The sequence below is a fragment of the Carcharhinus amblyrhynchos genome, chromosome 5, assembly GCF_965287045.1.
Source record: "Carcharhinus amblyrhynchos chromosome 5, sCarAmb.v2.hapA, whole genome shotgun sequence".
NCBI lineage: Eukaryota > Metazoa > Chordata > Chondrichthyes > Carcharhiniformes > Carcharhinidae > Carcharhinus > Carcharhinus amblyrhynchos.
This window is the reverse complement of record NC_137328.1, coordinates 49,024,570-49,049,255: the sequence shown is the minus strand read 5'-3', so window position 1 is coordinate 49,049,255 and position 24,686 is coordinate 49,024,570. Positions and strand designations below refer to the sequence as shown.

Here is a 24,686-nt window from a genome sequence, read left to right as displayed (position 1 = left end):
TGCCCCATTCTAGGAATTTTAGAAGTCCAAGTGGTCCAATATTATCTCACTGGAGTAGCCGTTCTTTGTGTAATCCTGATCAACAAACCTCATCAAACTGTTTTACTGTTGATCCTAATCTCTATTGATGTCTGCTGTTCACACATGAATGTTGTGTCAGGCGAGAAAAGCTGCGTGAAACCTGCTGGATTTATAGCCGCTGTCTCGGCTGATTTAACAGCACTCTGCAATTTCAGAATGCTGGTGGGGTTCGTATAGCCAGCTGGAGGGGTGGGGCGTAAACACACTGGCAAAGCTGAGATTGGGGCACCGTCTCAGTGTAAAATTTAAGCCCCCTCCACCCTTCACAATGGACATCAGGGTGGCAGCACCAGGGCACTGCCCAGCCCATTTCCTGCACCACCCAGTACTACACTGTGCACCCTGGCATGGTCTTCACAATTGTTTTTTGTTTCTGAAAACCAGTAATGAATCGTGCTGGTGTGACGTCATGCTGGGTGAGTGGGAGGACAAGGCTCAGGCAGACGTTACGGTGTCAAGGCCAATAAGTAGATGTTAATTTATTAAAATTTACATTACTGATGGGGGGGAATGGAGAAGATCTCAGACTGCGATCTCGTCAGTACAAATTCTGTTTTTGGCTGCTTGAGAGATTTAGTGGCCGTTGCAGGGATTTGCACTGTTGACCAACAGAGCCCCTAAATCACAGCCTTGTTCCCTCGATTATGAGTCTGTGAAGCAGATTTAGGGCAGGAACCCGGGCTATGTTTCTTAGATGCACTGAGTTCAATTCTGGAGCTCTTACCATCCTATCAACTGTAACTAGTTAACTCAACACCGAGGGATCTCCCTGGTCTTTAAGGTTCAGTTCCACATCCAAAAATAGCAAATCCATCAGATCAATCCTTCAGGTGTTTCTAGTAATTTCTAGCCTTTCCCCTTCCACTCCTGAAGACTTTGACTCTTTACCAACATACTATTCATCCACATGATCGCCACAGTTAAACCTGATCTTAATCTTAACGCAAAATCTAAAGGTCACTAGTGAGGATGGAAGAATATGCAAGACACCAGAGTCAGAGAGGATAATTTGATGAGGGAATTGTAAGCGTGGAGCAAATTTATAGGCCATGAATACTTTGAGCAACAAGGATGTGACTAGATCATAACTTTAAGATTGAATCAGCATTGTCGCTCCCAGCTCAAAGTGAAACAAACATTGAAGACTCCAAATTCTCACACACTAACTTCTCAAACTGAACAGATCTCTCAGTTCACTCAAGGTTGTAAATATACTGTGTTGACCATTAAGTTTGTTACTAAGTAACTTATTTAGTGCCTGCAATAAATGTAGACATGTTCACAACTGGTGAACAGATATAAATAATTAACTTATACAGATGTACAGACTCTGAACTGAAAACTTACTGATTCACAGGTTCCAACAAGCTGATCGGACAGTTTTTACACGGCAGTAATGCTTCAGGAAAGGATCAAGATCTTGGACTCGATTTGCTTCAATTGGCTGAGGAAAGAGAAGTAATAGGTGAGTTAAATGAAAAGCAGAATGTGAAAGCATTCCTTTACAACTGCCATTAGCACAACAATGTCGACTGTAGTACAATGAGGAAGTGGTGTAGAATATGCTTTCTTAAAAAAAACAGGAATTGTGGATTCTGCTGAAAAATGATGCTCAACACAAAGAGATTCCTCCCAAAGAATGAATCACATGCAATCAATCAGCTGAGCTAGGCAGTGGAAACTGCAACGTAAATTGACAGAGATGGCAAACATGGGAATGTGGTCAGCGTGCTGATGAAACTCAGCAATCGGGCATATGAAAGTTAAATGCCTTGGAGTATTTCTGTACTTTCTTACAACCTCAGTGGGAAGGCTTTTGGGTCAGACAGACCTCTTGCTTTGCCACTTCTTGTTCGGCTCACATCCAACCCTTGTTGCCCTTATGAAGGGATGCATTAGTGGTTCTAGTGGTCTAGCCAGGCAGACACTTTAAAACAAAATGGGATATGTTCTTGAGAAGGGCTATCGGGAAAAAGGAGGCAAGTGGGATTAATTGCTTAGCTCTGTTAAAGAACTGGTACATGCACAATATGACTAAGAGGCCTCCTTCTATACTGTATTTAATTCTATGCCTATTTCCACCACTGAGTGCAACCATGCATCTTGTCTAATAAAAGAGTGTAGACAAGGGTAATCCAATCCTTGTTTCTTCCACGGAGTAACATGTGCAAAAATTAGTAAATGTAATCTGACTTTTTCTTTTAGTTATTTCATTTTAGGCGTCCCTGTTTCCCCAAATAGCTCCATCCTCCTTTCTCCAAAGGCAGAATAGACTAAAGATAGATCTCGAAATAGGCCATTGGAAAAGGCAGACAACATCAAAAGAAATGAACAGATGAGAGAGCTTGCGCTGACCACGACAAAGAGGTCACAACAGGAATAGACAATTACTTCATATTTTCCAGCCTACATCGGCACCAGGCTGTCCAAGGTCACAAATAAAGTACCGGTTAAAAGCTGGTTAAAGCTCTATTACTCTGCGTGAATAATTCACTGCAAAATTTATCAGCCATTTTACCAGCTGTCATAATCAATTTTTAAATATTGCTACTACTTTTGTCCATATCACACCAATCACTGTGTTTCAAAGTAGTTAGTTGTGTATCAAGGCCTTTGAGATGTTTTTGGGACATGTAAGGGGGTGAGTAATAGATAAATGCAAGCCTTTTTTATGTACCAAAAGCAAAGCAGCGCGGTGGCAAAGTGGTTAACACTGTTGCCTCATAGCGTCATGGACCCAGGTTCGATTCCTGGCTTGAGTCACTGTGCGGACTCTGCACTTTCTCCCTGTGTCTACATGGGTTTCCTCCAGGTGGTATTGTTTCCTCCTGCAGTCCAAATGACGTACTGGTTAGGGTGCACTGGCCATGCTAAATTCTCCCTCAGTGTACCCGAACAGGCGCTGGTGTGTGGCACCTAGGGGATTTTCACAGTAACTTCATTGCAGTGTTAATGTAAGCCTATTTGTGACATGAATAAATAAACTTTAAACCACAAACCAATGCCAAAATTGAAGGACTTCAGAGTTTTCCCAAATGCTTGTGTTCATTGAAGAAAGCTGACCAGAAGACAGTGCGGCTGCAATATAAGTACTGCCAGCCATTTTAACATTTCTTCAGCCAACTGCCCAACCAGTTGGGGCAGATATATAGAAAATGGTGAGAGAGTAAATAGAGAAAGTGTCCCAGTTGCAGCCATACCAGAGGCACCTACAAATAATACAGGAATTGCCTGACCCGAGAATTCACTAGTGTATTTATGAATTCACTTCACCGTTGTTATGCAGAGTTGCAGGAATTCAGGCCCAGTATGTTTAAGAATCATTGAGGGGCAGGGTCTTACTGTTTGGGAAGTCACGTGCTGTGGCGATTTGAGAGAAACACTAGAGCCGGAATTCTCCAACGTCGCCCGCAGCTGGGATTCTCCAGTCCTGCTGCAGTGAATGGAGTTTTCTCCATTCTCATTGGCAGTGGGGCGAACGAGCACTTGGTTGAAAATAAGTTTTAAATGTTGGGGACAGGGAATGTATGAATAGGGCAGCTGACGCTCATGATACTGCAATCAGGGCTGCTGACAAGTATCTAATATTCCTTCATAGCCATCACGGGAGTCCACGGAGGGGTACTATACGATGGAGCAGGTTACCAGGGACAGTTCTAGATTTATATATGAGAATCAGTGTTTTAAACTGGAGGTGAGGGGAAACCAGGAATGAGTTTAGGACACAGTAAGGACAAGCTGAAGTTTACAGAAGTGATGGGCCAGCTAAGAATGTGGTGAAATAATCAAGTCAAGAGGTGACTAAAAGGCACAGGAGATGATTCAGGGTCAAGACATCTTTTTCCAATTAAAACGTGAACTTTGTGGTCGGGTTATGGGTGAAGCTGGAAGATGTCAATTCAGATCCATTGCAGCATCACCCATCGCTGAGGGGCCTGCAAAGTATCGAATGGTAATGGTAAATATAATAGTGTCCAGGCAGTTTAGGCAGGATTTACCACAGACATAAGAGAATTGCCATGCAGGAAGTGAGCTGTCATAAACAGGAACTGCAAGCAATGACACTATTACACAGCAGGCAATTATCATTAAACATGATATTGCTTAGGATTTCAGATGGTGTGTTTTACTGGGGTAGCCAACCATTGCCAGCAACGAATCCACCTGTCAAGTAAAGGCAGGAGCAATACAGACCAGTACAGTACAAAGCACCACGTACATGCTCTAGTGCAGGGAAAAGTGCAAGCATTTCTGAATAGGGTTGAAACAGGTTATGGATAAACTCATAACATTGCAAAAGATTCATTACCCTGCAAATCATGACTACAAAGTGCAGGTAACCAGTTTGTATACATGCATTCCAGTAGTCAGTTGGCCAACACTATCCCACTTTTGAATTACTGCGGGAAAGTAGATTGCATATTTCTAACCTTTGCTATTCCCTTCTCTTCCCCCGTTTTCTCCAGCCTAGGACAATTCTGATATCTTAGAACCATGGAATCCTACAGTGCAGAAGGAGGCTAGTCAGCCCATTGAGTCTGCACTGATGGCAAAAGAACACCTTATCCAGGCCCTATCCTCGTATTTACCCCATTAATTCCCCCAATCCTACACATCTTCGGAAACAAAGGGGCATTTTAGCATGACCAGTAAATGTAACTTGCACATTTTTATAGTGTGGGAGGAAACCGGAGCACCCGGAGGAAACCCATGCAGACACGGGGAGAACGTGCAAATGCCACAAAGACAGTTGTCCAAAGATGGAATTGAATCTCGGTCCCTGACACTGTGAGGCAGCAGTGCTAACTACGGTGCCACTGTGCCACCCATCTTCCAAAACCCATGGACTCTACGATCTGTAAGTGAAAAGGCTGCAGCCCCAAGGATGTACCAACTGCCAGGTCCTACAACAAGGCATCTTCCACCCTGATTTGGAACTTTATCACCTTTCCTTTACTGCCATCAACTCCTGGGACTCGCACCTGAATACCATTATATGTGTACCTACACAAGACTACAAAGGCTCGAGAAGGTTCACACCTTCACAAGGCTAATTAAAGATGAGAAATAAATGCTGGTCTTACCAGCGAGGGCCACACCGCATAAGCGAATGAAAAGAAGTGTTAATCCTGAACTGTTGTTTGTCTTTTCTTCAGATGTCGAACAACTGTCTTCATTCAAAGACTTATCACCACAACAACAAAGGAAAGGAACTTTATTTCAGAAAAATGTAAATTCCTGCCTCTAAAGATCAACACTTGAAATCAACAGAAATGACGTCAGGGCAGGTGAGAGCAAATTGTGCCTGAAAACTAGAGGCTGTCAGGAACCCAAGGGATAAAGTTGGGCAGCACGATAGCACTACTGCCTCACAGCACCAGGGAACCGGGTTCGATTCCAGACTTAGGTGATTATCTGTGTGGAGTCTACACATTCTCCCCATGTCTGTGTGGGTTTCCACCAGGTGCTTCGGTTTCCTCGCACAGTCTGAAAGTGGAGTAGCCATAGTAGATGTGTGGGGTTATGCAGACAGGATGGAGGGAAGGACCTGGGTGGGATGCTCTTTCGGAGAGTCAGCGCAGACTCAATGGGCCGAATGGTCTCCTTCTGCACTGTAGGGATTTTATACACTCTTGGGACTCAGAGGAAGAGGCCAGGCCAAGGAAACCCAAAGGACAGCTGGTGTGGCCTCCTCACCCTAAATGCTAGTCTTGGCTGCCTGTATTTGCTGTGTGCCAAGTTTCCTTGGCTTCCTCTTTAGCTCCGACATCCAACTCAACTTTTCCTTTCATCCACCTGTTCTGACATTACACCCACTAATTTTGGACAGGGGAATGTCCATGCTTTATTCAAAAGAGTTAAAATAGCTCTGTGCTATCCACATAGCAGCCTCTCCCACCCACACTGTCACCCCCTGGTTGAAATCGACCCCACTGAGTTTGAAATTGGAGATATCTCAGAAGAGTAAACATGTGGACAAACTCACAATTAACTGATGATGACTACATTTGAGGCAATTGCACCTGTCCCCATGATATTGAGCCATTATTGCACAATGTATTTTTAAAACCCTACACACGGTGCTGAATCTATTGTACTTGTAGTGCTTCCTGTATATACTCTTGACAGGAATCCAGAAGGTTCATCTGACAACTAACAGAGGCATTTGCTTCAGCAAGTTCACCAATTCATTAACAGCTCCATTCAAACATCCAAAATCCATACTCCAAAGTACTTCCCAGGGATTGAGAGAGGAGGTTTATTAAGTTGCTGCTTTCTTCCCCAGTTGCTGTCAATGCAGCACGTAGATCTCAATGTTACGAGTACTTCTGGCCACATGCAAAGTACAGGTTTCCTGCTTTGTGCTGCTGACACTTCACTTTTAAAGGTTAAACGTCATTGATGTTGGTGTTTAGAAATCAGACACTAAAGTATGAACTCACAGCCAATGCAGGGGCGCATCATTTCATGCTTTATGACATTAAGGCCATTCTTTGCAAAGGAAATGTAAATAAACTCTCTTCAAAAAAGTAAAATGAGAATGCTTTGGAAAATAACGCTGGGGATACATTTAGAAGACATCAGTTCAGTTCCCTCCTTTGCTTTTTATGATCGTATGACTGAAAGCTCATGCACTGCTTCACTCTACTGGCTTGCGTGGAGATGGCCAGCCGCATTATTTCTCCTTTAACTGGAAAGAAATTCTCAGTGGTTTAACATTTTAAGGAAGTTACTTTAACTGCTGTTTGCATCTTCATCTGTGTACCTAAAGCAGCTTAAACTTTGAAGCAGTTCCTTTCATTCAGGGCTCCTGCACTCAGCTCTCTATGGAGCAAACCTTGGCAGGGAAACATTCCACGCTGCATGAACAGACACTGGCATGTCCGGCCTCCCCCAAGTAGCAAGCAGCCATCTCATAGACAGTATAAATCGGACAAATATTTCCTTCTGTGTTATGCGCCTCCGTGGACTTGCACCAAGTCCGAACTTTGCCAGAAACAGACCAGGTGAAAAGTGTCAAGGAATCCGAAGCAGTGAATGCTAGATCTCAGTAGGAACACAGCAAACTGATGCACACCGAGCCTTCGCATCCAAGGCAATCTGGGATAAACGGCAATTTCTCTAAGAGTTTTACTCATTCAAAAGAAGTAACAACGCAATTTCCTCTCAGTGAAATTTATCTGAAAGTCTACTTCTCGTGAACCTAATGCCATGTCACATCCAATAAAGCAAAGAGCCATGTATTGAAGTCAGTATCCAAGAAAGCTATCCCCTGGGAATTTTCACCTGAATTAGTGTCATTCTAAAATAATCCAAAACCAGTTATTCAAACTCTAACTCTTTCTAGCTGTTCAACCTGCAACACCGCTAGAATCTTCTACAGAAAAACAAACAGTATTAAAGTAATATGCAAGTAATTAAAACGGTGTCTGCTGTAACGTCACACATACACTAACACACACACCCGAAACAAAGATTGTTCTACCTCTCAGCCTTTCTTCTGTACACTCCTGATAACACCACTTTTTACATTCAGTTTAATTTACTTGGCTGTAAATGGGACAATCACCAGCCTTGTTTGAAGAGCTGCACCAATTCTTCACTCCTCAGCCCCGTTGCCAGGGCTGCAGCTGCCGAGCTGATCCTTGTCAAAATGCAGGCATCAGGACAAAGGCCTTTATTATCTCCCCTCAGTCCACACAAACAGCGAGGACAGTACACGCCCGTGACAAAATGTTCAAACATGCTCAGCAACTCCATCACGGTATATTTGCATATCAATTGCCCAGAGCAGGGCTGTGTGAATATTACCCAGACGTAGACATTAGAAGGCCACAAATGCATCATCAGTCACTGTCCCAATTGCTTTTCAGGTTTGAGTTTTAATAGGGGTAGAATAGGGCACTGGCATGTTGCCAGTAACACACTATCAGTCAATTTGAGAACCAATTTTAAAAGGCAATATTACAGCTGGGCTTCACTACTACAAAGAATTGAAAAGATTGAAATATGTTGACTTTAGTCACAGATCTCATACCCCATATGCAATGTGTCATTTTCATTATAATCTTGGGCAATTCATAAAAATATACAAAATCAAAAGCTGCTAGAAAAGCACAGATGGCCAGTTCTCATACAAAGGAGATGAGGAGAGATATTACTTTTGATGTAAACCTTCATTGGTTCCGTTATCGAAAATGTTAACTCACTTTTCTCCCTCAGGTGCTGACCAGCTTATTGTGCATTTCCATGATTTGTGGGATTAATGTTTTTTAACCGGCAAACGGCCCAAACTTGGGAAAACATATGAGCAAATCTGTGAACGTAAGTTGTCAAATGATTGAGGGAAGCCTTGAGAAATAAGCAAGTTAGCATTTCAAAAGCAATGTACAGTGGACATTAATTTGCAAGACAGTATTGAAAAAAGAAAGCTGCCACAAAGTGGGGACTGTTGCACAGCAGCGGATTTTAAAACATCCACATAAATGGCACTCTGAATAATGGTTATTAAATTTCAATTCTAGAAAATTAATATCTAATGACAAGTTAATAGATTGCAAAGTGACCTAGGTGTCATGGTGGAACAGTCACTGAAGGCTGGCATGCTGGTACAACAGATGGTGAGGGAAGCTCATGGTGTGCCAGTCTTCATAACAAGACAATTTGAGTATCGGAGTAAGAACGTCTTGCTGCAGTTATGATGTGGGTATGCCGGCGTTGGACTGGCGTAAACACAGTAAAAAGTCTGACAACACCAGGTTTTAGTCCAACCTATTTATTTGATAATATACTCGCAAGCTTTCGGGTCAGCCCCTTCGTCAGGTGAATGGAGAGAAAACTGAGGCCAGAACTCTCCATTCACCTGACGAAGGGGCTAACCCGAAAGCTTGCGAGTATATTATCAAATAAATAGGTTGGACTAAAACCTGGTGTTGTCAGACTTTTTACTGTGTTGCTGCAGTTATACAGGGCCTTGGTGAGGCCATACCTTGAGTACTGTGTGCAGTTTTGGTCTCCCAGTCTGAGGAAGGACATTCTTGCTATTGAGGGAGTCCAGCCTGATTCCTGGAATGGCAGGACTGACATATGAAGAGAGACCGGATCAACTAGGCTTGTATTCACTGGAATTTAGATGACTGAGAGGGGGTCTCATAGAAACATATAAAATCCTGATTGGATTGGACAGGCTAGATATGTTTCCGATGTTAGGGAAGTGCAGAACTAGGGGTCAGTCTAGCATAAGGGGTAAACCATTCAGGATTGAAATGAGGATGAGCGTCTTCACTCAGAGTTGTGAACCTCTGGAATTCTCTACCACAAAGCTGTTGGGGTCAGTTCATTAGATATGTTCAAGAGGGAACTGGACGTGGCCCTTGTGGCTAAAGGGAACAAGGGATAAGGAGAGAAAGCGGGAACGGGATAATGAGAGTGCATGATCAACCATGATTATATTGAATGGTGGTGCAGACTCAAAGGGCCGAATGTTTCTATGAAACACCAGCTCCATTTGAATCACATCTGTAGGGACAAGAACTCAGAACAAGCCAAGCACCGCTGCTACTGTATAAACAATTTAGATAGTGTTGTGCAAGCTGGAAGAAACTATGCCATTAACCACGACTCCAGTAACTCCATGGGAGCTCAGTTAGTTTAGAAATGCAAATTTAGTTGTTAAAAATAATTTCAAGTTATGGTTCAAAATCTCTTGTTTCCGGTTTTGATAGATATTGGAGCAGATACCTACATGTGCACATAAGAGTCTTGCTAGGGTTTTAATTGGAAAACTACTTAATTCAGTTGCGCGATTACCTACCTTCTGTTGGAAGTGATACAAACAACATACAAACTCTGTGCTGCCAGTTAGTTATAATGATTGTGTTTGCAGTCGTGCTAGTGAGTGGCTGCACGGCTCAGCAGGAGGTCCAAACCTGTGCAAGTCCAACACCACATAAAGCTGCATGTCTTAAAGGGTGCTGTCGGCGAGCTGAATCGGGGTGAGAGTGTGATGCAAAATGACGTTGACAGCACGGCTTCAATTCCTACACTGACTGGCTTTCCTGGAGACCTACCCCCTCACTTTGACTCATGCTGGCAGAGTGAAGCCCTCAAGCTATCAACATATATAGGCAGCGATTTTACTGGCTCACCCCACCTATCGATGGTTGGAGTGAGCCGGTAAAAATCGCCCGAGAGCCGAGAAATCAGGATCGCGCCCGATTTCTCGGCTCTCGCAATCTTACGGGCACCGGATTTCCGGCGTGGTCAGCCTCTCGCCGGAAGTGGGTGAGAGGCTGAATAATTGATTTAAATTTATTTAAATGGTGATTTACATGGCATTAACGAGCACGGCATTCAACGGTCCGGGCTCACTTCCATTTGTGTCCTGGACGGGAGGGGCCGTCTCCAGCGAGGAAAACACCTGCTCTCCACAAACAGGGAACAGTCATGTCGGCCTCGTCGGTAGAACTGGAGGCCACTGAGGCCTCCCAGGGAGGTTGAGGGCCAGGATGGCACCTAGGCAATGCCCACTACTCAGTGCCGGGGGGTACTGCGCATTCTATTGTGTTCAGTGCGGGAGAGCCCACTATCGCTCTGCATGCAATCAGTTGGGCGTGGGGTGGGGGTGCGAGCGGTCTGGACTGGGAGGAGTGGGTGGGCGGGGCAGGGTGAAAGCAATAATTCTGGGCAGTATAGGCCCCTCGATTGAGGGGTGGGGGTGCTTCTTTGAGGCCGGCAGCAACAGCAGAGGCCTGACAGAGCTTTCCCTTGCCGTCAGGCCTCTGCTGCTGCAATTGCACGTGCAGCCATAGAAATTGCACAGGCACAATAGCTCCCTCTGCTGCTTGATCAAGCTGGCTGGGGAGTTAAGCCCCGCCCACTGTCTTTTGCAGCTAGAAACAGTCCAGCCAATTTTTTCATGCACTAAGTGCATAGGATTTAGGGTAAAGAGTTGTATAACAAACAGATCTGCAACTCTCCCATTATCATGCTAGCTGGACGCTTACAAATTTTCTTATAAAATCACCCCCATAATCTCCCTAATGGAGGGAGAAAACTATGGTCCCTTGTGGATGAAGACTAATGACCTTATTTTATTTCTTAAAGGCCAGGTGCATTCCGGCTATAAAGGCTGAAACTGTTTGAACAAGAGTGGAAGACCCAGGAGGCGGAGCAGAAATGTTATTACAGGCCAGGTAGCAGTGGAAGACATTGATGCAGATGGTGGACAGGAGGAGACTGAGAGCCCAGCTGCCCCAGAGACAAATGCAGTGGGAGCAGGAACCATAACAGTCTATATCAGTAGACCCAAGGGCCTGGATGCAGTGCCAAAGGACATTTAATGATCTCACAAGTATGTTCAAGGTCTGTGAATGCATCTTCGCATCTCATACACACAAACTGCACAACCAGCCTCTCACACTGTTGCATTCAGCATAGCCCCATCAACTGCTGACCAACAACACCCATCAACTACAATTCATAGCTTTTTATAGTCACCTTGCCCTCTCACACATTTACCGTTGCTGGAAGTCATATAGTGTATTTGCTTGGCAGTAATTATGACTGAGCACACTATTAAAAATTCACTGACACCCGGAAGCACCAGCACTAACCTTCACTGGTGTATTTCATGAGCAATTGGTAGTTAAATACAGCAACTTCATGTCTTTTGTGCATTTGAAAGTCAAATCACTCTGCAAGGCTGTGGAGGAGCAGGACAAATTGGACAGCAGCTTCTGATTTCCACGCTGCTGTCCAATTTACTCATTAACAGGGAAAGTGTTTGGACCATCTTTAATGCAAAATCCTGGCCAACGTCTGTTCAAAATTAAACTGTACTCCCAGCAAACCTCAGATGTAGTTACAGTACAACTTTACAAAGTAATGGAAGCACAGGTTTGATGTTAACAGACACCTTTTGTAACTAAATGTCAAGAAGGCAAGGACAGTCAGGACAGTGCCATAATCTGTACCTGGTTGCTGGAGGACAGGGGAATGTAGCTAAAGTACCTCCAAAGCTCTTTGTGATAGAGATTTCCTTCTCCTGCTATATTCTGTGCATCTACTTGGAGCTACTTAAATGCAGAGATGAGTGAAGTAATACATTTGGTTGGAAAAGTGAGGAGAGGCAATTTAAAATAAACGCTACAATTCTGGTATGAAGTGCAGGAGCAGATTGACCTGGGGGTATTAGTGCACCAATCATTGAAGTTAGCAGGGCAGGTTGAGAAAGTAGTTAATGGGGCATTTGGAACCTAGGGCTTTTTAAATAGAGACACAGAGTATAAAAACAAGGGTATTATGGTGAACCTTCATAAAACAAGAGATCAGCCTCAACTGGAGTATTGTATCCAATTCTGGACACTGCACTTTTAGAAGCATGCAGAGGTATTAGAGAGGGTGCAGAAAAGATTGATGAGAATGCTTCCAGAGATGAGGAATTTTAGTTATTTCGATCAATTGCTGATGCTAGGGTTGTTCTCCTTAAAGAGCAGGTTGACAGGAGATTTGATCGAATCATAGAATCCTACAGTGCAAAAGGAGGCCATTCGGCCCATCAAGTCTGCACTGCCCACAATCCCACCCAGGGCCTATCCCCATAACACTATGCATTTACCTTGACATTAGGTCCTCCTGACACTAAAGGGCAATATTAGCATGGCCAATCCATCTAACCTGCACATCTTTGGAGCGTGGGAGGAAACCGGAGCACGTGGAGAAAGGCCAAGCATACGTGGGGAGAACACGCAAACTCCACACCGACAGTGACCCAAGCTGGAAATCGAACCCAGGTCCCTGGTGCTGTGAGGCAGCACTGCTGACCACTGTGCCACCCCCAAATACAGGTGGCCAAAATCATAAGATCTAAACAGAGTAGATAAGAGTGAAACTGTTCCCATTGGAGGACATTAATGAACGACAAAACAACCAAATGCGGATATGAGGGAGAAATGTCTTTGTGCAGCGAGTGGTTAGGATTTGGAATGCACTGCCCAAACTGTGGTGAGGGCAGATTCAACTGTGGATTTGATAAGAGAATCAGACAATTACCCAAAGAGAAAGTTCTGCAAAGTTATGGGGAGAACGATGAGGGAGTAGGACTAGTGGAGCTGTTCCTGCAGAGGACTGGCACAGATATTATGGACTGAATGGTCTCCTGCTGTGCTTTTGTAACCATTCTATTATCCAATGATAAACTAGAGCTGGAAATAGGGAAGAACTGCAGCGTTGTTCAGAATTCCCTTCTTCTGTAAAGTTAGGAGTGATTGATGTTCCCTCAGAGAATTGATTCACAGGAAGGCATAACCACAGTGATATTTTTGATTTTGGCACTTTTATTTTCTCTATTACTGAGCGTTTAGGAGGGACATGACTCATGCTAATTTATCGTTCCTACAGGATTCATCTGTGCAGATTTTCCATCTCTTAAATGAACAAAAAGAAATTCCTTAGCATAACATTGTTTTTATTTCCCCCAGTTCGGACCGTCCCAGAATTCAATGTCACAGTTTATTGACACTATATAAACAGTCTGCACATGTCATTAAGGATACCGTGTGAGTGATTTTCATTTACAAGGTCAAGGCAAAGTACACCTGTTACGTTGCAAATGACGACCCAGAATTTTCCTTTAGACCAGAGCCACACATTGTAATCCTGTACTGGCAGGATCATTCCACTTCCCTGCCCAATCACAATAAAAGGAAGCTACTACCTAATCTGCTGCCTAATTATCAAAATGTTCTGAATTTAAAACGAAAACACCATTTTTTTAAAGTTTATTTGTTAGTATCACAAGTAGGCTTACATTCACATTGCAATGAAGTTACTGTGAAAATCCCCCAGTCGCTATGCTTCAGCGCCTGCTCGGTACACTGAGGGAGAATTTAGCACAGGCAATGCATCTAACCAGCATGTCTTTTGGACTGTGGAAGGAAACTAGAGCACCCGGAGAAAACCCACACAAACACAAGGAGAAGGTGCAAATTCCATATAGACGGTGACCCATGTCAGGAATCAAACCCGGGTCGCTGGCACTCTGGGGCAGCAATGCTACCCACTGTGCCACCATGCCGCCCACAATTTATTTTACTCTTTCCTTGTCTGAATGCTGAAAGCCTTACTGGAAGGCTAATTAAAATAAAAACTTATGCAATAGTTTGTATTTTCCCTTTTTCATACTCAATATGGTATTTTGTATACATTTTTTCCCCAGTGTTTGCAACTTCAGTCCATTACTGGGTTATTTTAAGCTTTTACTTCTAATATTGTTTTGAATGGGAATCAGGGTTTAACTAACATTTTCCTGTTTCACAGAATGAGAATGTTTACTGACACACATGGTGAGCAAAAGAGCTTGAATGATGTAACCAGAAGAATTTGTATTGACATCTTGCCTTTAAATATAGAAAAATATCCCAAGTTGTTTCTTAGAGGTTTGTGCAGAAACTGAGCCAAAGCAGGGGATGTTATGAAGGGTGATGAAAAGCTGGGTCAAATGCATTGATGTTAAAGAAGGTGCTAAATGAAAGGAGGGAGTGGAGAAGGGGAGGAAGTTAGGGAAGGAATTTCCGAGAATGGGGCATAGAGAGCTGATGGTAGGTTCTACCAATCATAGAATCCCTGCAGTGCAGAAGGCAGCCATTCGGCCCATTGAGTCGACACCAACAACGATTTCACCCAGGCCTTATCCCTGTAACTGCTCATATTTACCCTGCTAATCCTCCTGGCACTAGTGGTCAATTGAGCCTGGCCAATCCACTTAACCAGCGTATCTTTGGAGTGTGGGAGGAAACCAGAGCACCAGGAGGAAACCCATGCAGACAGTCACCCAAGGCCAGAACTGAGGCCTGGTGCTGAGGCAGCAGTGCTAACCACTCTGCCACCATACATGATTAGATGAAATAAAGGACTGATGCACAAGGAACCCAAGCCACAGAAACAGTCGTTAAAATATCGGCTAAGGAAAGGCAACAAGGAGAATTTCTAAGTTCGAGATATTAAGAGTGTGACACCTGGTGTAGGTTACAATATAGATAGCTGACTTGTTGGTAACCTGAAGGAGGGTGGAGGATGGGTAGACTAGTAATGAGGCTAAATTGAGGGAAGAACGGGGGGCGGGTGATGCCATAGTTGGTACAGAGATATAAGAAGGCAGTCTTTGTGAAGGAAAGGGTATCAGATTGGAGACAATTTGCAGTCTAACAGGACGCTGATGTGAACCCTCTCATTCAGTTCGCGATAGTGGCAAATTGTCAGCTAATAAATAGCCCAGAAAGTATAAAATGACACGTCACATCATGGATGCAGATTGGTTGGTTTATGATAATTCCTTGTAAACCTCACCAGCCCTATTAACAAATGGCATCACAATGAGAGGATGAGAAAATGGATTTATAAACACTTCTTAAAAAAATTAGATATTTGCAGTCTTTTTGTAAATTTCTACAAAGCCAATTCCAAAGTGTTTGTGTCTGGTTAGGAAGTACATTGACATTCTACCGACAGAGTAAGATTCAAATTTCATAACTGCCATGTAATTGCTTAGTGAATACAATGTTAAACATAGGTTATCAGTATAGTATTTCAACTGCTTCAGGGAGGTCTTTCTTTATCACCACCACTCAAAAGTCCCTGCGGCTATTTATATCGTTCTTAGCGGGTCTAGTATGCAAATATACATGGTCACTGCTGGAACAACCTCTGATTGATGTTGGCAAACATTATAAACACACAGAGCTGTGTAATGCTGAAGCCTCTCAATTTATATGCATTATGCAAATCTTTTATCTGCATGCACCTGTGTCAAATCACATCTTTATGCAAACAAGGTCTGGAGACAAATATGAAAAGACGTTTGTAATCGTCCATGATAACTTCAACCAATCAACTCTTCAGAAATCAGTTCAGCATTGACCACTATTTGCATGTTACTGACAAAAACAACATAGGTTTAGGCCCTGAATTTAATGCCCCTGTCCACTAGAATGGAGTGGGAAAGCTTTTAAAAATGATCAGCGAGATCTGATTCTGGAATTCCCATCTCTATTCCCACTCTGGTCCAGCCAGCTCCACCACAGACACCCTCCCCCGCTACTTCCAAGGAATTGGGCCAGCTTTTGCAGGAGAGGTGGTTCACTGTTGCTGTGTTGGGCCTACCCTGCCTGTGGAGGTGCCAGACCAGACTCCAGCCTATGCTTCATCCCTAAATGAGAACGGGGCAAGGCAGACTCCCCCCATTGCAGAGACAGAATTACTGAGCTCAGTTATCACCTCAGGAACCATCACAAACTAGTTTTTACTCTTCGTCAATCGCAAGATTAAAACAGTTTTAGAGCAGGATTTCTACATTCCCTCCAAATTTTACCCAAAGACAAAGTGAAAATTTACAAGTCTCCCAAAAAACATGTTGCAATTTTCCACCTAAGGGTTTCTATCAACCCAAATTCAGGTAATTCTACACCAACCACCTTATCTGGCTTACTCAATCCAGCTGCTCTGTGCAAAGATGTTTTTACAATAAGAAGTCTCACAACACCAGATTAAAGTCCAACAGGTTTATCTGGTAGCAAAAGCCACTAGCTTTCAGGCCTCTGGCCCTTCATCAGGTAAGTGAAGAGTTCTGATCACAAACAGGGGATGTTTATGATCAGTACTCTCCACTCACCTGGCGAAGGGCCAGAGGCCCAAAAGCTAGTGGCTTTTGCTACCAAATAAACCTGTTGGACTTTAACCTGGTGTTGTGAGACTTCTTACTGTGTTTATCCCAGTCCAACGCCGGCATCTCCACATCAAAGATGTTTTTGACAGATACTGCATCTTCTCTCCCGCCTTTCCGCTCTACAGCCAGAGAGAAATTTTCCTGGCTCTGCTCTTAACGCTGTTTAAGTACGTGTTTGGATGGATGAATGATACCACAAAAAAGGGAAAACCACATTTAGGAGTGTGTAAATAGGGGCACAGAATACACTAGTAAAAATCTTTGATATATTTATACAAAACGTTGCACTGGCCACAGTTACAGTAATCTGTGCGACTTTGAGCAACGCATTGTCCGCCACTCTCAACTGTCATAAAAACTCATCTGGTTCATTAACGTCCTTTAGAGGTGGGAATCTGCCATCTTCTCTGGTCTGGCCTGGAATACACGTGACTCCAGATGCACAGCAATGTGGCTAACTTTTAAATGTCTCGAAATTGCCTAGCAAACCACTAAGTTGTATCAAACAACTATGAAGTCAAAAATGAACTAAACCGCACAGACTCAGCATTGACCCAAGCGCCAGAAATGACAATAGCATACCTAGTCCTGTTGGCCTTGCAAAGTCATCTTTACTTGTGCCAAAATTAGGAGAGCTGTCCCACAGACTTATCTTCTGTAAGGTATGACTCACTGAACATGACAATGTTCCAGACACCAACATGGGTGTGTCCTGTCCCACTGACAGGGCAGATCCACCACTGGTGGGGACACAATGGACACAGTTGGGAAGGGATTGCTCTGGGAGTCTACAACATCAACCCTGAACCCCACAAAATCTTATGGCATCTGGTCAAACATGGGTAAGAAAGCTGCTTGCTGATTACCACCACAACTCTACCCACCCCTTTAGCTGATGAATCAGTTTCTCCTGCATTTTGAACACTACTTGGAGGAAGCACTTTGGATGATAAGGGCGCAGAATGTACTTAGCATAGGGGACTTAAACATCCATTACCAGCAGTGGTTCAGTAGGACCACTACTGACAGAGATGGCAGAGTCCTGGACTGGGTCTGTGGCAGGTAGTGAACACTGCCCAGTCCATCACTCAAACGAGCCTCCCACTCACTGACTCTGTTTACACTTCCTGCTGCCTCAGAAAAGCAACCAGCATAATTAAGGACACCACGCACTCCGGATATACTCTCTTCCACCTTCTTCTGTAGGGAAAAAGACACAAAAGTTTGTGATCGCGTACCAGCCAACTCAAGAACAGCTTCTTCCCTGCTGCTGTCAGACTTTTGAATGGACCTACCTCGCATTAAGTTGATCTTTCTCTGCACCCTGGCTGTGACTGTAACACTACATTCTGCACTCTCGCATCTCCTTCTCTGTGTGTGGTATGCTTTGTCTGTGTAACGCACAAGAGACAATACTTTTCACTGTAAGTTAATACATGTGACAATAATAAATCAAATCAAAATTGGTAGGAGCGACATCCACATAGTTCTTGAGGAGTCAAAGTCCAGTCTTCACACTGAACATATCTGCTATTTTGTTTGGTGACACTTACCATGATAATGGGATAGACTTTGAACAGACCTAGCAACACAAAACCGGACATCCATGAGACGTGGGAGGCTATCAGCAGCATCAGAATTGTACTCAATCACAACCTCATGGCCCAGCTCATTCCCACTTTAACATCACCATCAAGCCAGGCGATCAACCCTGGTTCAATGAAGTGTTCAGGACAGCATGCCAGGAGCATGCTGAAACTACAACACAGGACTACTTGTGTGCCAAACAGCAAAAGCAGCATGCGATACACAGAGCTAAATGATCCCACAACCAAGAGATCAGACCTAAACTCTGCAGTCCTGCCACATCCAGTCATGTATACTGGTGAGCAATTAAACTAACTGAAGGAAAAGGCTGCACAAATATCCCTATCCTCAATGACGGGGAAGCCCAAAGCATCAGTGCAAAGGCCAAGGCTGAAGCATTTGCAACCATTTTCAGCCAGGAGTGCCAAGAGGATGGATGATACATCTCACCTTCTCCAGAGGTCTCCAACATCGCAGATGCAATTCAATTCATTCCACGGGATATCAAGAAACAGCTGAAAGCACTGGATACTGTAATAGTACTGAAAAATTGTGCTCCACTAGCCAAGCTGTTCCAGTACATCTACAACACTGGCATTTGGCCAGCAATGTTGAGAACTGCCAAGGCATGTCCTGTACACAAAATCCAACCCAACCAATTACCACCCCATCAATCTACACTCGATCATCAGCAAAGTGATGATAAAAAAATTATAGGAAGGACATTAAACCCATGCACGTGTACTGTAGGTCCACAAGATGTCACAAGGGTTGGGAACCTGCAGTGATGAGGAAAATCTTGGCATTTTTGGCAAAAGTTTTCAAAATTATAAAGAACTTTTGATAAAATAAATGGAGAAAACGGACAATATTTGAAGCACACATAGAATGTAGGGAAAAAGCAGCAAAGGCAATGTGCTCTTGGATGGTTCTAGCAAAGAGCAAGCATAATTAATAGCCTGAATGGCCTCTTTCTATCCAGTAAATATCTATGTGTCTTTTTGCCTGCATAACTTTAATTATCCAAATACAGAGAATCCTCAGACTTAAGACACAATTGATTCCCAAAAACTATGTTGCAAGTCAAAAGATCATAAGTCAGAACCAATTTTCCCAAACGAACAATGAACGAAGACCTGATATCCTAATTTCGCTGAATAGTGAAAAGTTTGAAATCTTGCTTCAGTACAGTTGCCTTACACTAGTGAATTTTCCATATGCCTACACTTTCAAAACAACTTGCATACGATATCTGAGAAGCAATTTGCCCTTCCTGAGATTGCGAAAGGCGCAACATAACAATTGGTAAAGACCAGCAAGGCAAGGCACTGTAAAGTTAGTCAAAAATTAGTCAAAAAGTCAAAACATGGTGTAATTTATAAAGGTTGGGAGTCCCATTCATTGTAACTTGAACATTGCAAAGTCAAGGACTGCCTGTATAGTCTGCGACAGTAATAATGTACATAGCAGGCATAAAGACAAATTTTAGTTTCTCAGGAGATCGGTATGTTTCTGCTCCAAAGAGGAAAGAGGTGTTGCTGGATTTTGGTTTCGGGGAATGACGGGGTCAAGTGGATCAAATGGCAATTGGAAAAAGTTTAGGGAACAGTGATCATAGTATCAAAGGTTTCGATTAGCCATGAAAAAGGATAGGAGCAATCCAGAATAATAGTCATTAACTGGGGGAGAGTCAATTTCAGTACGGTGAGATTAAATCCTGGTAAATTGGCATGAAGGATTGGCAGGCAAAACCATAACAGAACTTCGGATTGTTTTTATTTAAAGTTTATTTATTAGTGTCACAAGTAGGCTCACTTTAACACTGTAATAAAGTTACTGTAAAAATCCCCATTCTGGCACCTGTTCAGGTACACAGAGAGAATTCAGCATAGTCAATGCACCTAACTGTGAATGGTTAGCACTGCTGCCTCACAGTGCCAGGGACTGGGTTTGATTCCCAGCTTGGGTCACTGTCTGTGTGAAGTTTGCACGTTCTCCCCATGTCTGCGTGGGTTTCCTCTGGGTGCTCCCGTTTCCTCCCACATTCTGAAAGACGTGCTGGTTAGATACATTGACCCGAAAAAGTGCCAGACTGTGGCGACTAGGGGAATTTCACAGTAACTTCATTGCAGTGTTAGTGTAAGGCTTACTTGTAGCTAATAAATAAACTTTAAAAACTTTTACCAGCATGTCTTTCGGACTGTGAAAGGAAACTGGAGCACCTGGAGGAAATCTGCACAGACACAGGAAGAATACGTAAGCTCCACACTGGCAGTGACCCAAGCCAAGAATCAAACCTGGGTCCTTGGCACTGTGAGGTCAATAAAACACTGGCTCAGCCTCAACTGGAGTATTGTGTCCAATTCAAAAAAGTTGTGAAAGCATTGGATGGGATGTAGAAAAGATCTATAAGATTGGTTCCAGGAATGCGGGACTTCAATTATATGGATAGACTGGAGAGACTGGGGTTATTTCCCTGGGTGAGATTCATAGAGGTGTTCAAAGGCATTAGGGATCTGGACAGAATAGATTGACAGAGTGTTCCTTTTGCAAGAAAGGTCAAGAAACAGACCATACCAATTTAAGCTGAATGCCAATGGCAACAAAAGACAACATTTTTCATGCAGTGAGCTGTTAGAATCATAGAACCCTACAATGCAGAAAGAGGCCCTTCGGCCCATCGAGTCTGCACCGAACACAATCCCACCCAGGCCCTACCCCCATATCCCTACATATTATAGCCACTAATCCCTCTAACCTACACAACCCTGGACACTAAGGGGCAATTTCTTAGCATGGCCAATCAGCCTAACCCGCACATCTCTGGACTGTGGGAGAAAACCGGAGCACCCGGAGGAAACCCACACAGACACGAGGAGAATGTGCAAACTCCACACAGACAGTGACCCGAGCTGGGGATCGAACCCAGGACCCTGGAGCTGTGAAGCAGCAGTGCTAACCACTGTGCTACCTTGCCGTGTAGTAGAGGACATGCTCCTGTCTGGGTCTGGAGAGTGTGGTGGAGACAGATTCAATCATAGCTTTCGAAAGATAATTGGTAAATTAGCTGAAGAGGAACATTTTACAATGCTGCGAGGAATAGGACTTAGTGAATTTTCTTGCAGAGAGCTGAAAAGGATATGAAATGGCCTCCCCCTAGGCTGCAATTGTTCCTTGATTCTATTCTCTTTGTGCCAGCCTCTTTGCTTTCTTTTTGATACTGTCTGCCCTTTGAGCTTTCATACAGGCTGCAAATAGGTTGAGATGTCTTTTGGGGCTTATTTTTATTAATTCATGAAAAGTGTGCATCACTGGCTGGCCAGCATTTATTGCCCATCTCTAATTGCCCTTGAGAAGGTGGTGGTAAGCTGCCTTCTTGAATTACTGCAGTCCACGTGGTATAGATACACCCACAATGCTGTTAGCGAGGGAGTTCCAGGATTTTGACCCCACAACAGTGAAAGAACAACAGCATATTTCCAAGTCAGGATGGTAAGAGTCCTGGAGAGTAGTGTTCCCATGTATCTACTGCCCTTGCCTTTCCAGATGGTAGTGGTTGTGGGTTTGCAAAGTGTTGCCTAAGAAGCTTCAGTGAGTGCTTTTTGGAGATGGTACACACTACTGCTGTTATGCGTTTGGTAGAGGGATTGAATGGTTCTGGATGAAGTGCCTATCAAGCAGGCTACTTTGTCCTGGACAGTGTCAAGCTTCTTGAGTGTTATTGGAGCTGCATTCATCCAGGCAAGTGGAGAGTCTCACAGTCCTGACTTGTGCCTTGTAGATGGTGGGCAGACTTTGGGGAATCAGGAGGAGAGTTTGCTCACTGCAGAATTTCTACCCTCTGACCTGCTCTTGTAGCCACACTATTTATATGGTTGGTTCAGTTCAGCTTCTGGTCAACGGTAACCCCAAACATGTTGATAGCGGGCGATTCAGGAAAGATAACATCATTGAATGTTATGTAATGATGCTTAGTTTCTCTCTTGTTGGAGGAGGTCATTGTCTGGCACTTGTGTGGCACAAATGTTACTTGCCACCTGTCAGCCCAAACCTGGATACGGTCCAGGTCTCGTTGCATTTGGACATGGACTGCTTCAGTATCTGAGTTGTGAATGACACTGAACATTGTGAAATTAGAGAACATTCCCATTTCTGACCTTATGATGGAAGGAAAGTCTTTGATGAAACAGCTGAAGCCGGTTGGGCCTAGGACACTCCCCTGAGAGACTCAGCAGTGATGTCTTGCAACTGAAATAACTGACCTCCAACAACTACAACCACTTCCCTTTGTGCCAGGTATGACTTCAGCCAGGACAGAAAACCATTACAAAGGCTTAAAGAGTTTTGGTCCTGTTATGACAATTTTCTTTGATTGCTTCCATCCATTTAACTTTGACTTACTGACATTTGTTCAATGCCACTGTGAGTGTATTCCTGATATCTATCCAAAATATTACACTAATAACTTGATCTGGGACATCTGGGAGAAAACAACTCACTTCCATTTCAATCCCTTGCTACCCTACCAAAAATAACTCTGGCGTAAATTATGCCAATAGAGGAAAATCTAGACCATTGGTTTCCAGCTGGAATTTGATTTTACAGTTCCCGTTGATTTATGGCACCCTAAACGTTCATAATTCACATGATTCTTGACAGTGGGTGTCAGTAGACTATTCAACCATATTGAGGGAGGCAGCACCTCACAGGCAAACTCCATCTTGCCTATGCTCCTCATGCACAACACTTCCAGGAGAGACCACATTCCATCCAACTGGTCCCCCCCTCCCCCACCGGGTACAATTTGACATTTTCTTTTTAATTACATGAATAATAAGCTTCACTGCAGTCCTGTCACGCAAGGGACCTATGTAACATCTAGAATTCCAGCACTAAATTGCTGAATGCACTGATTTATGAAACAGCATCGCCACCCCCTCAGAGCATCGAAACTACCAAGCAATGCTAAAAATAAGGCACTTCAGAATAATTCCCATGTCAGAACCAGCACAGCCTGGAAGAAAAGAAAAGCATAATCTAAACTTAGAATCAGGTCAAGTGAACAGTCTGAATAACTAACAGTGACGTACTGAAGCATCTCGGCCCAACTCAGTCACAGGAAAGTAGAAGTTGTGCAAAAGAATCCTTTTTGGTCATTTCTATAAGGAAAACCTTCAATATTACTTGATAAATATTATACCAAGGACAACAAAATGTAAAATGTAATCTCAATAGGTTTCCGATTTAATTTTCCTTTCTTAAAACAAGGTCAGAGCCGTAAAAAAATCCTCAAAAACCTAACTTTGAAGAATATAGATATCGACTGCTGAGTTTAATGCAGTCTGAAATCTACCAGGTTTTATCAAGTTAAATCCAAGAATAAATTAATTGGTTAGAATTTATGAATTTCAGTAACAATCTGTGGAAATGACGGCTAATGTATTACTTCATTCTACACGCACATACTATTTATAAATATAGAACACCATGATACAAGCTTTTTATAGAATATCTGGAGGATCTCATTAGCAACAAATTGAAAAGGCTGAAAATTATTGTACAAAGTACTGATGCGAACAGATTTTCAATCCATGATAAATAAGTTTCTTTTGCTGGATTCATTGATATTTTATCATCATGAATGTTGTGAAAAGTTAGTTGGGCATCATGAAAAGCAAGACCCTACAAACTAAGAAGTGCTTGATAACCCAGAGGTTTATGGCCTTCATCATGAGAAATTGTTACAAGGGTAAGATGGGTATAGAGGAATATGGGCCAAAAGCGGGTAATTGGGACTAGTTTGTGGTTAACAGAAAGGGGCAGCATGGACATGTTGGACTGAAGGGCCTGGTTCCATGCTGTAAACCTCTATGACTCTATGAATGCCCTCTAATTTTCTGCTTTGAACACACACAATGGCTTTGATTGGGATAGGAGTCAGACCTGACCTGGGTTAGAACTAAATTGCGCTTTTGGAAGACTTTTGGCTTTGGCAACAGACTGGAAAGTTCATTCCGAAGGACAAGAAGCCCCAAGGGGGAGAAGAGGTTTCTTAGTTAACAAGATCTGCCACTTTCTAAATTACATGCATAGATCACAGTAAATATATATTTTCATCACTGAATTAGTTGCACATTACACTAAATATCGTGAAGGAATGTCAAAGTGTACAACTGTAATTAATTATTGTACTCAATTTTGGCTTGATTTTGGGTCCTAGAAAGCTCAATGGATTAAATCCATACTGTAACTGCTCATCCAGATAAAATAATGCCCAGAAGGAAGAGGATGCCGC

The 24,686-nt window shown here is 43.3% G+C and overlaps 1 protein-coding gene across 2 annotated transcripts in view; it reads right to left on the bottom strand.

Annotated features, from left to right (window-relative positions):
- cdc42se2 (CDC42 small effector 2) overlaps positions 1 to 24,686 on the bottom strand; it is a 179,583-nt gene that overhangs the window by 74,522 nt on the left and 80,375 nt on the right. For both annotated transcript variants that reach the window (XM_080189667.1, XM_080189668.1), the window contains exon 2: positions 1,429 to 1,525. The gene's annotated coding sequence lies outside the window, so the exon portion shown is untranslated. The remainder of the gene's footprint in view (positions 1 to 1,428; positions 1,526 to 24,686) is intronic.